Source organism: Oryctolagus cuniculus, chromosome 9 (assembly GCF_051225735.1).
Source record: "Oryctolagus cuniculus isolate XC-2025 breed Fujian yellow rabbit chromosome 9, ASM5122573v1, whole genome shotgun sequence".
Lineage (NCBI taxonomy): Eukaryota > Metazoa > Chordata > Mammalia > Lagomorpha > Leporidae > Oryctolagus > Oryctolagus cuniculus.
In genome coordinates, this window is record NC_142875.1 from 82,666,290 (window position 1) to 82,680,914 (window position 14,625).

Sequence of the window (14,625 nt, forward strand, 5' to 3'; positions counted from 1 at the left end):
AAATTATAAATATTTATGGAGTACTATATCATATTTCATTACAGGTATACCTTGTGCAATATCCAATCAAGGTAAATATATGTATTCTTTCAAGTTTTTAACATTCCCTTATAGTGAAAACATTAAAAAAAAATCTCATCTTCTATATATCTCTTGTATTATAGAGAAGTACACAGTAAATTAACAGTATCTGTCTTCACCCTACTGTGCAATAGAAACCCAAGACTCGTTACTCCTATCTAGCTATAATCTAGAACCTGTCAATCAACCTTTACCAATCCTTCCCTCACCAGCCTCTGGTAACCACAACTATATTTGCGTTTTTAGTAAGTTTTCCAGGTGATTTCAAAACATGACCTTCTAAACTGTGAAGAATTAGCATTGCTCCTAATCCAGCAGTCTATCTTAACAAGGCATTAAAAATACATTACCAGAAATTCACAACACTTACTGAAATATTTTACCAGAGGTGACCAAACACAACCATAGTTACCACACAGTCTACAGTTCCAAATAACTCACCGTGTTGATATCACCAGATCTACTATTTCTTCCAAGACTATGAGGTCTGGTGACTTTTCTTCTTTGGGTATTCAACCTGACAGCAACTGCTCACACCTGTTTTTGAAGCCAGCCTACTCCACCCCCTACTTGCCTTCCTGACGATTATGCAAAGCTAAAGATTCAGTTTGCCCCAAATGCTCACACACACCATTTCTACTGTGGCCCATTTGATTATGGTATATTTTTGTTTGGCTTCATTGCCCTAATTCTTAACTCTTTAGACCTCATCTCTGTATTTTATGGTAGTTAGAAGCCTTTTAGCATCACTATTACCTCCAGAATTTCCAATTTTTAGGAGATATCTTTGCTGCTCTGTCAATATGGCCAGGCAGAGTGAGCGCAGCTCTGTAACACCTTCAAAAAAAAAAAAAAAAAAAAGGAGAGGTTTTAGGTTCATTGAGTAAATGCATTCTGGAAACTTTAATGTGCCAAGCACTATGGCCGGTGATGTATACAGAGGTGAAGTATTTACTCTATGTTCTCAAAAAGTCCACAGTCCATCAGAAAGAGAGATGAGCTAAAGACAGTTGCAGGGCAGTAGGTAAGTGTTATCACGGAGGTGATCAGAGTGCTAAAGGATCCTGTGGGGATGCATGCAGGCTGGGACCTGAAGGACAAAGAACAGTAGTCATGGTAAGGGGTATGGGGGAGGGATGGTGAAGAAAGACTTACCTTTGGCCTCTCCTCTAGGAGACCTCACTAGGACTGGAACATAAAGAATGATGGCTACAGGTTTTTATTTTAATGTTTTCATTATCTTTTTAATGTTTTATTTATAAATATTTATTATAAAAAGGGAATGAGTGCCATGTATTTTATAGACACAGTCCTTTTTTTTTTTTTTTGACAGGTAGAGTTATAGACAGTGAGAGAGAGAGAGACAGAAAGAAAGGTCTTCCTTCCGTTGGTTCACTCCCCAAATGGCTGCTACAGCCAGCGCTGCACCGATCCAAAGCCAGAAGCCAGGTGCTTCTTCCTGGTCTCCCATGTGAGTGCAGGGCCCAAACACTGCAGGGCCCAAACACTTGGGCTACTCTCACTGCCCTCCCGGGCCACAAAAGAGAGCTGGACTGGAGGAGAAGCAACCAGGTCTCGAACCGGTGCCCATATGGGATGCTGGCGCCACAAGAGGAGGATTAACCAAGTGAGCCATAGCTCCAGCCCCTATACACAGTCTACACAGTCTTCTTTTTTTGACAGGCAGAGTGGACAGTGAGAGAGAGACAGAGAGAAAAGTCTTCCTTTGCTGTTGGTTCACCCTCCAATGGCCTCTGCGGCTGGCGTGCTGCGGCTGGCCGGCGCACCATGCTGATCCCATGGCAGGAGCCAGGTGCCTCTCCTGGTCTCCCATGGGGTACAGGGCCCAAGTACCTAGGCCATCCTCCACTGCACTCCCTGGCCACAGCAGAGAGCTGGCCTGGAAGAGGGGCAACCGGGACAGAATCCGGCGCCCCGACTGTGACTAGAACCCTGTGTGCCAGCGCTGCAAGGCAGAAGATTAGCCTATACACAGTCTTAAGAGCATAATGATACTTCCCACCCTACCCTTCCTAATTTTTAACTTTTACAATGAAATACTTTCAATTTTCTTTATAGTCACAAGCTTAACCCTCCATTGAATACAGAAATTAACAAGTAATGAGTAGAAAAACCACTGTTCTGCATTTTTTTTTTTGACAGGCAGAGTGGACAGGGAGAGAGAGAGAGAGACAGGGAGAAAGGTCTTCCTTTGCCGTTGGTTCACCATTCAACGGCTGCCACGGCCAGCGCGCTGCGGCCGGCGCACAGCGCTGATCTGAAGGCAGGAGCCAGGTACTTCTCCTGGTCTCCCATGGGGTGCAGGGCCCAAGCACTTGGGCCATCCTCCACTGCACTCCCTGGCTACAGCAGAGAGCTGGCCTGGAAGAGGGGCAACCAGGACAGAATCTGGTGCCCCGACTGGGACTAGAACGCGGTGTGCTGGCGCCACAAGGCAGAGGATTAGCCTATCGAGCCGCGGTGCTGGTCTTGTTCTGCATTCTTTTTTTTTTTTTTAATCTTTTATTTAATGAATATAAATTTCCAAAGTACGACTCATGGGTTACAATGGCTTTCCCCCCCATACCGTCCCTCCCACCCACAACCCTCCACTTTCCCACTCCCTCTCCCCTTCCATTCACATCAAGATTCATTTTCGATTATCTTAATATACAGAAGATCAGCTTAGTATACCTTAAGTAAGGATTTCAACAGTTTGTTCCCACACAGAAACATAAAGTGAAAAATAATAGATGATTTTTTTTTAAATCATGATGAAATCAGATCAGACCTATTGTCATGTTTAATCCCAGTGAGAGTCAAGTTGGGAATTGATAATTTCTTTTTTTTTTTTTTTTTTTTTTTTTTACAGAAGATCAGTTTAGTGTACATTAAGTAAAGATTTCAATCGTTTGCACCCCCATAGAAACACAAAGTGAAATATACTGTTTGAGTACTCGTTATAGCATTAAGCCTCAGTGTACAGCACATTAAGGACAGAGATCCTACATAAGGAGTAAGTGCACAGTGACTCCTGTTGTTGACTTTACAAATTGACACTCCTGTTTATGGCATCAATAATCTCCCTATGCACCAGTCATGAGTTTCCAAGGCTATGGAAGCCCCTTGAGTTCTCCGACTCTTATCTTGTTTAGACAAGGTCATAGTCAAAGTGGAGGTTCTCTCCTCCCTTCAGAGAAAGGCACCTCCCTCTTTGAAGACCTGTTCTTTCCACTGGGATCTCACTCACAGAGATCTTTTTGCCAGAGTGCCTTGGCTTTCCATGCCTGAAATACTCTCATGGGCTTTTCAGCCAGATCCGAGTGCCTTTAGGGCTGATTCTGAGGCCAGAGTGCTATTTAGGACATCCGCCATTCTATGAGTCTGCTGAGTATCTCACTTCCCATGTTGGATCACTCTCCCCTTTATTTATTCTATCGGTTAGTGTTAGCAGATACTAGACTTGTTTATGTGCTCCCTTTGACTCTTAGTCCTTTCATTATGATCAATTGTGAACTGAAATTGATCACTTGGAATAGTGAGATGGCATTGGCACATGCCACCTTGATGGGATTGAATTGGAATCCCCTGGTATGTTTCCAACTCTACCAATTGGGGCAAGTCAGCCCGAGCATGCCCCAAATTACACATCTCTTCCCTCTCTTATTCCCACTCTTACGTTCAACAGGGATCACATTTCAGTTAATTTTCAACACTTAAGAATAACTGTGTGATAATTACAGAATTAAACCAGTCATATTAAGTAGAACAGACAAAAAAAAAATACTATGAGGGATAATATATTAAGTTGTCCATTAGCAGTCAGGGCTATGCTGATCAAGTCACCATTTCCCATAGTGTCCATTTCACTTCAGGAGGTTTCCTTTTTGGTGTTCAGTCAGTTGTCACCGATCAGGGAGAACATATGGTATTTGTCCCTTTGGGACTGGCTTACTTCACTCAGCATGATGTGTTCCAGATTCCTCCATTTTGTTGCAAATGACTGGATTTCGTTGTTTCTTACTGCGGTATAGTATTCTAAAGAATACATATCCCATAATTTCTTTATCCAGTCTACCATTGATGGGCATTTAGGTTGGTTCCAGGTCTTGGCTATTGTGAATTGTGCTGCAATAAACATTAGGGTGCAGACCGCTTTTTTCTTTATCAATTTAAACTCCTTTGGGTAAATTCCAAGGAGTGGGATGGCTGGGTCGAACGGTAGGGTTATCTTCAGGTTTCTGAGGAATCTCCAGACTGATTTCCATAGTGGCTTGACCAGTTTGCATTCCCACCAACAGTGGGTTAGTGTCCCTTTTTCCCCACATCCTCGCCAGCATCTGTTGTTGGTAGATTTCTGTATGTGAGCCATTCTAACTGGGGTGAGGTGAAACCTCATTGTGGTTTTGATTTGCATTTCCCTGATTGCTAGTGACCTTGAACATTTTTTCATGTGCCTGTTGGCCATTTGGATTTCCTCTTTTGAAAAATGTCTATTGAAGTCCTTGGCCCATCTCTTAAGTGGGTTGTTGGTTTTGTTTTTGTGGAGTTTCTTGATCTCTTTGTAGATTCTGGTTATTAACCCTTTATCGGTTGCATAGTTTGCAAATATTTTTTCCCATTCTGTTGGTTGTCTCTTCACTCTCCTGTTTCTTTTGCAGTACAGAAACTTCTCAATTTGATGCAATCCCAATAGTTGATTTTGGCTTTGACTGTCTGTGCCTCCCGGGTCTTTTCCAGAAATTCTTTGCCTGTGCCAATATCTTGAAGGGTTTCTCCAATGTTCTCTAATAACTTGATGGTGTCAGGTCGTAGATTTAGGTCTTTAATCCACGTTGAGTGGATTTTTGTGTAAGGTGTAAGGTAGGGGTCTTGCTTCATGCTTCTGCATGTGGAAATCCAGTTTTCCCAGCACCATTTATTGAATAGACTGTCCTTGCTCCAGGAATTAGTTTTAGATCCTTGATCAAATATAAGTTGGCTGTAGATGTTTGGATTGATTTCTGGTGTTTCAATTCTGTTCCATTGGTCTATCCATCTGTTTCTGTACCAGTACCATGCTGTTTTGATTACAACTGCCCTGTAGTATGTCCTGAAGTCTGGTATTGTGATGCCTCCGGCTTTGTTTTTGTTGTACAAGATTGCTTTAGCTATTCGAGGTCTCTTGTGCCTCCATATGAATTTCAGCATCATTTTTTCTAGATCTGCGAAGAATGTCTTTGGTATCTTGATTGGGATTGCATTGAATCTATAAATTGCTTTTGGGAGAATGGACATTTTGATGATGTTGATTCTTCCAATCCATGAGCATGGAAGATTTTTCCATTTTTTGGTATCCTCTTCTATTTCTTTCTTTAAGGTTTTGTAATTTTCATCGTAGAGATCTTTAACGTCCTTGGTTAAGTTTATTCCAAGGTATTTGATTGTTTTTGTAGCTATTGTGAATGGGATTGATCTTAGCAGTTCTTTCTCAGTCATGGCATTGCTTGTGTATACAAAGGCTGTTGATTTTTGTGCATTGATTTTATATCCTGCCACTTTGCCAAACTCCTCTATGAGTTCCAATAGTCTCTTAGTAGAGTTCTTTGGATCCTCTAAGTACAGAATCATATCGTCTGCAAAGAGGGATAGTTTGACTTCTTCCTTCTTGATTTGTATTCCTTTGATTTCTTTTTCTTGTCTGATGGCTCTGGCTAAAACTTCCAGAACTATGTTAAATAGCAGTGGTGAGAGTGGGCATCCCTGCCTGGTGCCAGATTTCAGTGGAAATGATTCCAACTTTTCCCCATTCAATAGGATGCTGGCTGTGGGTTTTTTATAAATTGCTTTGATTATATTGAGGAATGTTCCTTCTATACCCAATTTGCTTAGAGTTTTCATCATGAAAGGGTGTTGAATTTTATCAAATGCTTTCTCTGCATCAATTGAGATAACCATATGGTTTTTCTTCTGCAGTCTGTTAATGTGGTGAATCACATTGATTGATTTGCGAATGTTGAACCATCCCTGCATACCAGGGATGAATCCCACTTGGTCTGAGTGGATGATTTTCCTGATGTGTTGTTGTATTCTATTGGCCAGAATTTTATTGAGGATTTTTGCATCTATGTTCATCAGGGATATTGGTCTGTAATTTTCTTTCAGTGCTGCATCTTTCTCTGGCTTAGGGATTAAGGTGATGCTGGCTTCATAGAAAGAATTTGGGAGGATTCCCTCTTTTTCGATTGTTCTGAATAGTTTGAGAAGAAATGGGATTAGTTCTTCTTTAAATGTCTGGTAGAATTCAGCAGTGAATCCATCTGGTCCTGGGCTTTTCTTTGTTGGGAGGGCCTTTATTACTGTTTCAATTTCTGTTTCAGTTATGGGTCTATTTAGGTTTTCGATGTCTTCCTGGTTCAATTTAGGTAGGTTGCATGTGTCCAGGAATCTATCCATTTCTGATAGGTTTTCCTGTTTGCTGGCATACAGGTCCTTGTAGTAATTTCTGATGATTCTTTTTATTTCTGTGGTGTCTGTTGTTACGTTTCCTTTTTCATCTCTGATTTTATTGATTTGGGTCTTTTCTCTTCTTTTTTTAGTTAGTTGGGCCAATGGGGTGTCAATTTTGTTTATTTTTTCAAAAAACCAGCTTCTCGCTTGGCTGATTTTTTGTAATGTTTTTTTGGATTCAATCCTGTTAATTTCTTCTCTGGTTTTAATTATTTCTCTTCTCCTACTAGATTTGGGTTTGGTTTGCTGCAGTTTTTCTAGGTCCTTGAGGTGCGCTGAAAGCTCATTTATTTGGTACCTTTCCAATTTCTTGATATAGGCACCTATTGCTATAAATTTGCCTCTCAATACTGCTTTTGCTGTATCCCATAAGTTTTGATATGTTGTGTTGTTGTCTTCATTTACTTCCAGAAAGTTTTTGATTTCTCTTTTGATTTCTTGAATGACCCAGTGTTCATTCAGGAGCATGTTGTTCAGTCTCCATGTGTTTGCATACTTTCTGGGGTTTCCTGAGTTGCTAATTTCCAGCTTCATCCCGCTGTGGTCTGAGAAGCTGCATGGTATGATTCTAATTCTTTTAAATTTGCTGAGACTTGCTTTATGGCCTAGTATGTGATCAATCCTAGAGAAGGTTCCATGCGCTGCTGAGAAGAATGTGAAGTCTGTAGATATAGGGTTGAAAGTTCTGTAGATATCTGTTAGATCCATTTGGGCAATAGTGTCAATTAAATCTGCTGTTTCCTTGTTGATCTTCTGTCTGGATGATCTGTCTATTTCTGAGAGTGGAGTATTGAAGTCCCCCAGTACTATTGTATTGGAATCTAAATCTCCCTTTAAGTCCCTTAACATATCTTTTAAATAGACCGGTGCCCTGTAATTAGGTGCATATACATTTATAATAGTTACATCTTCCTGTTGAATTGAACCCTTAATCATTATATAGTGTCCCTCTTTGTCTCTCTTAACAGTTTTTGTATTAAAGTTTATTTTGTCTGATATTAATATGGCTACACCTGCTTTTTTTTGGTTTCTGTTGGCATGGAATATCTTTTTCCAACCTTTCACTTTCAGTCTGCATGCCTCTTTGTTAGAGAGATGTGTTTCTTGTAGGCAACAAATAGTTGGGTTGTGTTCTGTGAGCCAGTCAGCCAAACGGTGTCTTTTAACTGAAGAATTCAGACCATTAATGTTCAATGTGACAATTGATACGTAGTGACTTTGCCCTGCCATTTTCCTGGAAATATTTTCTAGTATATGCTTTGAGCTTCCCATGCTCTTTTACTGGTAGGTGTTCTTCCTTTCCCTTCTTTCATATTGATGGCCGTGTTTCTGTGTTTCTGAGTGTAGCACATCTTTAAGTATCTTTTGCAGGGCCGGACGAGTGGCCACAAAGTCCTTCAATTTCTGTTTGCTATGAAAGGTCTTTATTTCACCTTCATTCACAAATGAGAGCTTGGCAGGATATAATATTCTGGGCTGGCAATTTTTCTCTCTTAGCACCTGTGCTATGTCTCGCCATTCCATCTCCTGGCTTGTAGGGTTTCTGATGAGAAGTCAGCTGTGAGTCTGATTGGAGATCCTCTGAGAGTAATCTGACGTTTCTCTCTTGCACATTTTAGGATCTTTTCTTTATGTTTCACTGTGGTAAGTTTAATTACCACGTGTCGTGGTGAGGATCTCTTTTGGTCATGTTTATTGGGGGTTCTATGAGCTTCCTGTACTAGGATATCTCTGTCCTTCTCCAAACCTGGAAAGTTCTCTGCTAGTATCTCACTAAAAAGGCCTTCCAATCCTTTTTCTCTCTCCATGCCTTCAGGAACTCCTAGAACTCGAATGTTGGTTTTTTTAATAGTATCCTGTAGATTCCCAACAATATTTTTTAGGTTTCTAATTTCCTCTTCTTTTCTTTGGTTTGACTGTATGTTTTCCTGTGCTCTATCTTCTAAGTCCGATATTCTCTCTTCTGCTTCACCCATTCTGTTTTTAAGGCTTTCTAATGTGTTTGTCATTTGATCTATTGAGCTCTTCATTTCATTTTGATTTCTCTTGACTATTACACTTTCCTGTTCTACTAGTTTCTGAGTTTCATTTTGACTCTTCCTTAAAATTTCATTTTCACGAGAGAGATTTTCAATCTTGTCCATTAAGGATTTCTGTAGTTCAAGGATTTGCTTTTGAAAACTTCTAAATGTTCTTATCATAAATTTTTTGAAATCCGTATCTTGCATTTCTTCTATCTCATCATCTTCATACTCTTGGCTTGGGGTGTTTTGCTTATTTGGAGGCATCATAGTGTCATCGTTGATCTTGCTCCCTCTATTTCTGTGTTTGTTACTCGGCATAGTTAATTCTTCTTGCGTCACTGTGCGTTTTCTTTTTTTTTTTTTTATACTGTGTCCGTGTTAAGTGGACTGCCTGCTGTTGGAGGAGCCTTGGAGGCTTGAGATGGGTGCGGCCTGAGAGCTCTGCCTGGTTCTTCCTGGTTAAGGGTGTGCAAAGGTGACACCCTCAGGTTATGCGTGGTAAATCTCTCTCTTTTTATTTATTTATTTATTTTATTTATTCAGGGGGTAAGTAACACCGCAGGGCAGGGCTGTGCAGCATTGATGGTATTTAGCTTCCAGTCTTTGGCTCCTCTGGACTCCCACTGGGTTGCCTAGGCTACTGAATTGTAGTGACTCAGTTCCTTAACTCTCCCCCATTGATATGTAAATCCAAAGAGGAGGCCTGCTCTTAGTCTCTTGGGAATTCTTCAAGCGTTGCAGCCTTGTAACCTTTGCAAGGTTAGGGGGAAGAGAAACCCCGAAGCTTTTTTTTTTCCTTCTTTCCGGTAGTGAGTTTGCTGCACTTTCCGGCCCCCCTCTAGATTCTGACCCCCGTTTCCCCACCAATGTCTCGGGTTATTGAGCTCACCTCCCCTTCCAGCGCCGATGTGTGGACTCGGAGCCCTGAGCGTCCCAAGTCTCCCCGCTGTTGTCTGTGTGGCATGCACTCCCCTTGGAGCACTGTCGCGTAGACCCTGGGGCTTCTGCGGCTGGGTCCTGCAACTTGGCTTCCGCGCGGTGGGCGACCTTGTTCTCCCAGTAGGTCCTCCAATTCACGCCTGCTCCATCCAGAAGGGTTTCCCCTGCAATTTTTTGGTTCTATTTTCTGCGGCTACCATAACTCCCCTTTTATTAAACTAAATTTTCCCGGACTATCGGTGCGCGCCCTCACTATTCCGCCATCTTGGCTCCACCTCTGTTCTGCATTCTTAACTTGAATCTCAGGAAAAAAATTTTAACTTGGGTCTATAAAGTATGTTTCCACTTCTTTTCTAGTGAACTTTGAAGTATAAGCACGAGACCAGCGCTGTGGCATAGCGGGTAAAGCAGCTGCCTGGATCGCCGAGTCCCAGCTGCTCCACTTTCAGTCTAGCTCTCTGCTGTGGCCTGGGAAAACAGCAGAAGATGGCCAAGTCCTTGGGCCCCTGCACCCACATGGGAGACCCAAACAAAGCTCCTGGCTCCTGGCTTCCGATCAGTGCAGCTCTGGCCATTGCAGCATCTGCAGAGTGAACCAGCGGATGGAAGACCTCTCTGCCTGTCCTCTAACTCTGACTTTCAAATAAATAAATAAATCTTTTTTTTAAAAAAAAGAAGTAAAGGCACAAAAGTAAAATAAGGGGATAAAATGATAGACATTTTAGTTAAAAATACTGTAATGTTTTATAATGTTGAAGGTTTTACTTCAGATGCTAATGGAGAGAAGAATAGTCAAGATTAAAATTATGACTTTGCAAAAACTGATGGAGAGAGGTGAGGAAGGGGGCATTTGGGGGAGCATTGGAATGAAGGAAGTGTGGTTGTCTCCTTGGAACTGTACCTATGGAATGCATAAAATTTGTTCTTTTTATACTAATAAGAAAACTTTAAATAAAGTTAATGGGTGCTTGGTAGGATATTATATAAACTGTGTATGGCGTTAGGCAAATAGTGAATGTCAGTTAATGATGTTCTCCTTATCCTCAGCCTATCCTCATCTACAGCTCTTAGCTCAAATTCCATCTACATCAAAATAACGTCTTCAACTCATGGGCCCTGGTTCTCCTTTTCCTGTAAATTTGCATCATCTATGAATTATTCATTTTTCCCTTACAACCTGTAACCTTTCATTTTTGAAAAGTCTTGTTATGTACACAAGGGGACTTCAAAAGTATGTGGAAAAATGGAATTTAAAGTATGAGTTAATTGTACTGCAAAATATTTGGAAATCCATAGACTTTTCATAATATATACATTTTCATGTATTATATAAAGAATTTTTGGGACCAAATTCTTTTTGCATTGCAATAAACTCATAGTTTGCTTTACATTTCTCCATTACTATATGAACAAACTCATACTTTTAATTTCATTTTTTCATAAGCATTTTGATGAATCATCTGAGTTGTTTTATTGTTCACATTAAAGGGTTGGAGTTAATAGGCTGAACTGGAGAGCCAATAAAGAGTCAGATTATATTCATCTTCATGTTCCATTTTATAGACCAGACTTTATTGTAAAGGCCCCAGAGAGCTGTTGAAGGCTTTTAGAAATAACCCTCTGGTTAGAGTTTGGAGTTTATTTTGGAGTCACTGAACACAGTTGTCTCCAAGGTGATTACACCAATCCTGAAAGAAATGAATCAGGACCCAGACTCTCAGAGGGCAGAGTGCTTGCACTCCAAAACTCATTGGCTTAAAGAATGAATAACTTACTATTTCTTATGATTTTGTGGACTAGTTGGTTTTCCTATATGATATGGCATCAGCTAAGGCTTAAGAGTCACAAGACCTCATTCATGTGGCTGGAAATTAGGGTTTTCAAGCTGGGTCCTCAGATCTCCTCCACGTAAGTATATTTATGTGGTTATTAGCGTTCCCTGAAAGCATGATGGTTGAATTTCAAAAAGGAACATTCCAGGAGTGCAAGCCTCTATATGAAAATGTTTATCAAATCTCCACATTCATCACATTTGTCAATGTCCTATTGCAAAAACTACATGTGTACTCAATCCTAGAGGGGTCTATATTTAGGGTATGAAGATCAGGCCACCAAAGTCTGCCATAGGAATGGAACACGGATGGTGTGATGGCAAATATTACATGTCAACTCACTGGAAATATTTGGTTAAACATTAATGTACATTTGAAATAGTAGGCTGAATAAAGCAGACGGCCTTCCTGATGTGAGTGGGATTCACTGAAAGGTTGAATAAGTGAGAATTTGCTTTCTCTGATAGATTCTTTTCAAGCTGGGACATGAGTCCCTCTCCTGTCCTTGGATTTACATTTGGACTGGACTTCACCTTTCATTATTGGCTTTTCTATGTCTCAGGCTTTTGGACATGGATTACCCCATTGGCCCTTGGAACTTCTGAGCCTCTAGAATCATATGGGCCAAATCCTTATTATATTAATATGTTAATTCCTTATAATCTTTCATGTATAAAATACCATGGAGAGAGAGAGCGTGTGTGTGTGTGTATTCTCCTACACAGAGATCTAGATACCTCTTGGTTTTGTTTTCTTCATGAACCCTAATATAGAGAAGAAACTGCTGCTTCTAACATTCACCCACCACTCCAGTCTGTTCTTCAGGATTTTCTTGGATGACATTTACTTGCCCCTTTCCTCAGATGGAAGCAGAGAGTCAATAGGGAAGATATTTTGTCCTACATTGCCTAAAAGATTTGGAAACTTCTAGAAAAAAGCATCATTAAAATTTAAATTCTCTATCCCACTTTTCCCCCAAAGTACTTGACTCAAAAATGCCACTGAGTAATTTTATAGGAAATAAATATGACTATTAAGCAATTAGTAACATTTTTTAAAGGATGCTCTGGGTTGAAAATTCACGGATATTCTTCCACTTTATGACTTGAAGTCTCCAGGGCACAATTAGTGTGCAATTTAAAATATGAAAGTGAGGTCAGGCTGAGAAAAAGAAAACAGGAAAGAGTATAGCTACAGAATGAGCTGCACTGCTTCTAAATGTGGTTGAACATGCCTCTTTTACCAGAATGGAAATGACTTTTATGGTCTTGGTAATTGGTCCCTACGATCCCTTGCAAATGTGATTCTACTGAAGTGATGAAATGCTTTGCAAAGACATTTATTTGTAAAGTATAAGCAACATACATAAATTATCTCCCCTATATTCAAAGATACTATGCAAAATTAATCTTTTTATGCCTAGTTTCTGACTTGTGCTCCAATTTCTGCATTTGTAAAAGAGAATAGCAAATTTCTCACAGGTTTGTTGTGAGGATGAAATGAGATAACGTGTATAAAGTGTTTAAACAGCACCTGGAACTTATAAGTGTTCATTAAATGTTAACTGTAAATCTCATATTCTGGGAATTTTTTTTAGATATAATGTGCTATGAGCTATGTACCTCTGAAAAATAGCTCTACTATGAATGCCTTTGTTAAACCAAATAACTGTTGTTGAGGAGCAGAGTTGGCACTGATGAGGCACTTGACCCCGCGTCTTCTCAAGCCTTGTATTAACCATGCGGAAAAGGAAGAAGTTGAGCACAGTGTTGTCTGTTTTCTTGACCCACCAAACCAGGCTATCCGACGTCGTCCATCATAAGTCACCAGCAGCACTGCCTCTGCTATTCCTCCTGTTATCTATGATAGACATCCTCATCTCTTAGGATTCCATTTTATTTGGAACCAACTGTCTCTTAGGAAGCCTAATCACCTTTGATGACAGTGTCTCATGCATGGTTCTGAAGTTATAATTCAACAGTCAGAACCTTCTGTCTTGTGGGTATCTTTTCTACCTTGATTTGATTTCCCTTTATTCTCTATAGAGGTAACCCACACTCCTTCCTTTCTAAGAACACTAGATTGCCCTTCACACGCTTGAGTAGAGTAATTCTTCCTATCTTTTCACCTTCTCCAAAAGCAAGTATTCTCTGTCATGATGCCACATGGAAATGATGAATGTGAGCAAATGTTACTTAATCCTGATCTCCCCAGCTTAACCTGTGTCGCTATTGTGGAAGGTGATTGGATGACATAATGCCACACATGCCAATGCTCACACAGAGCACCAAGACTCCATGCACAGTTTTTCTATCTAGAAAATTGTTTACCTCCCAATGGTATCCAAGAGCAAACCACACCCAGTTCACATCAGTCCCTGCCTGTTCACAAGACACTGAAGTAGCACATTGCAACTGCTAGTAAGTAAACAGGAGGCCATTGTGTTGAGGCTGTCTCCCTACTTTAAAGCCCTACATAAGGAACTGCAAGCTAACTTAGTATGTAAATGCAAAAAATCTTATTTAAGAGTGTAGTTCTTATAACAGATAGTTGGTTCTCAAGCTGATTACAACCAGTTGAGCTTCAGCCCATCACAAGCTGTCAAATAACCAGGCTTTGCCAGAATAAGGCAAATGCCTGGCTGTAACCAATCAAGCTATTTTTGTACCTCACTTCTATTTTTTGATTAGAATGATTCATTGCCCCCATTGCAGAGTAGAACTCGCTGAACCTCTCCCATTTCTGAGTACAGCCCACCTCATGAATCATTCTTTGCCCAAATAAGCTCTGTAAATTTATCTGAATTTAAAAAAAAATGGTCTAAGGGTAAATTAAAATTAATCTCCAATTTTTTTTTTTACTAGTACAAGGAACTTTGTTTTTTTCTTTCTTTATTTCTTTCTTTCTTTCTTTCTTTCTTTCTTTCTTTCTTTCTTTCTTCTTTTCTTCTTCTTTTTTTTTTGACAGGCATAGTTAGACAGTGAGAGAGACAGAGATCAAGGTCTTCTTTCCGTTGGTTCACTCCCCAAATGGCTGCTATGGCCGGAACTGCACCAATCTGAAGCCAGGAGCCAGATGCTTCCTCCTGGTCTCCCATGGGGTGCAGGGCCCAAGCACTTGGGCCATCCTCCACTGCCTTCCTGGGCCACAGCAGAGAGCTGGACTGGAAGAGGAGCAACAGGGACAAAATCTGGCACCCCAACCAGAACTAGAACGCAGGGTACCAGCGCCGTAGGCGGAGGATTAGCCTAATGAGACGC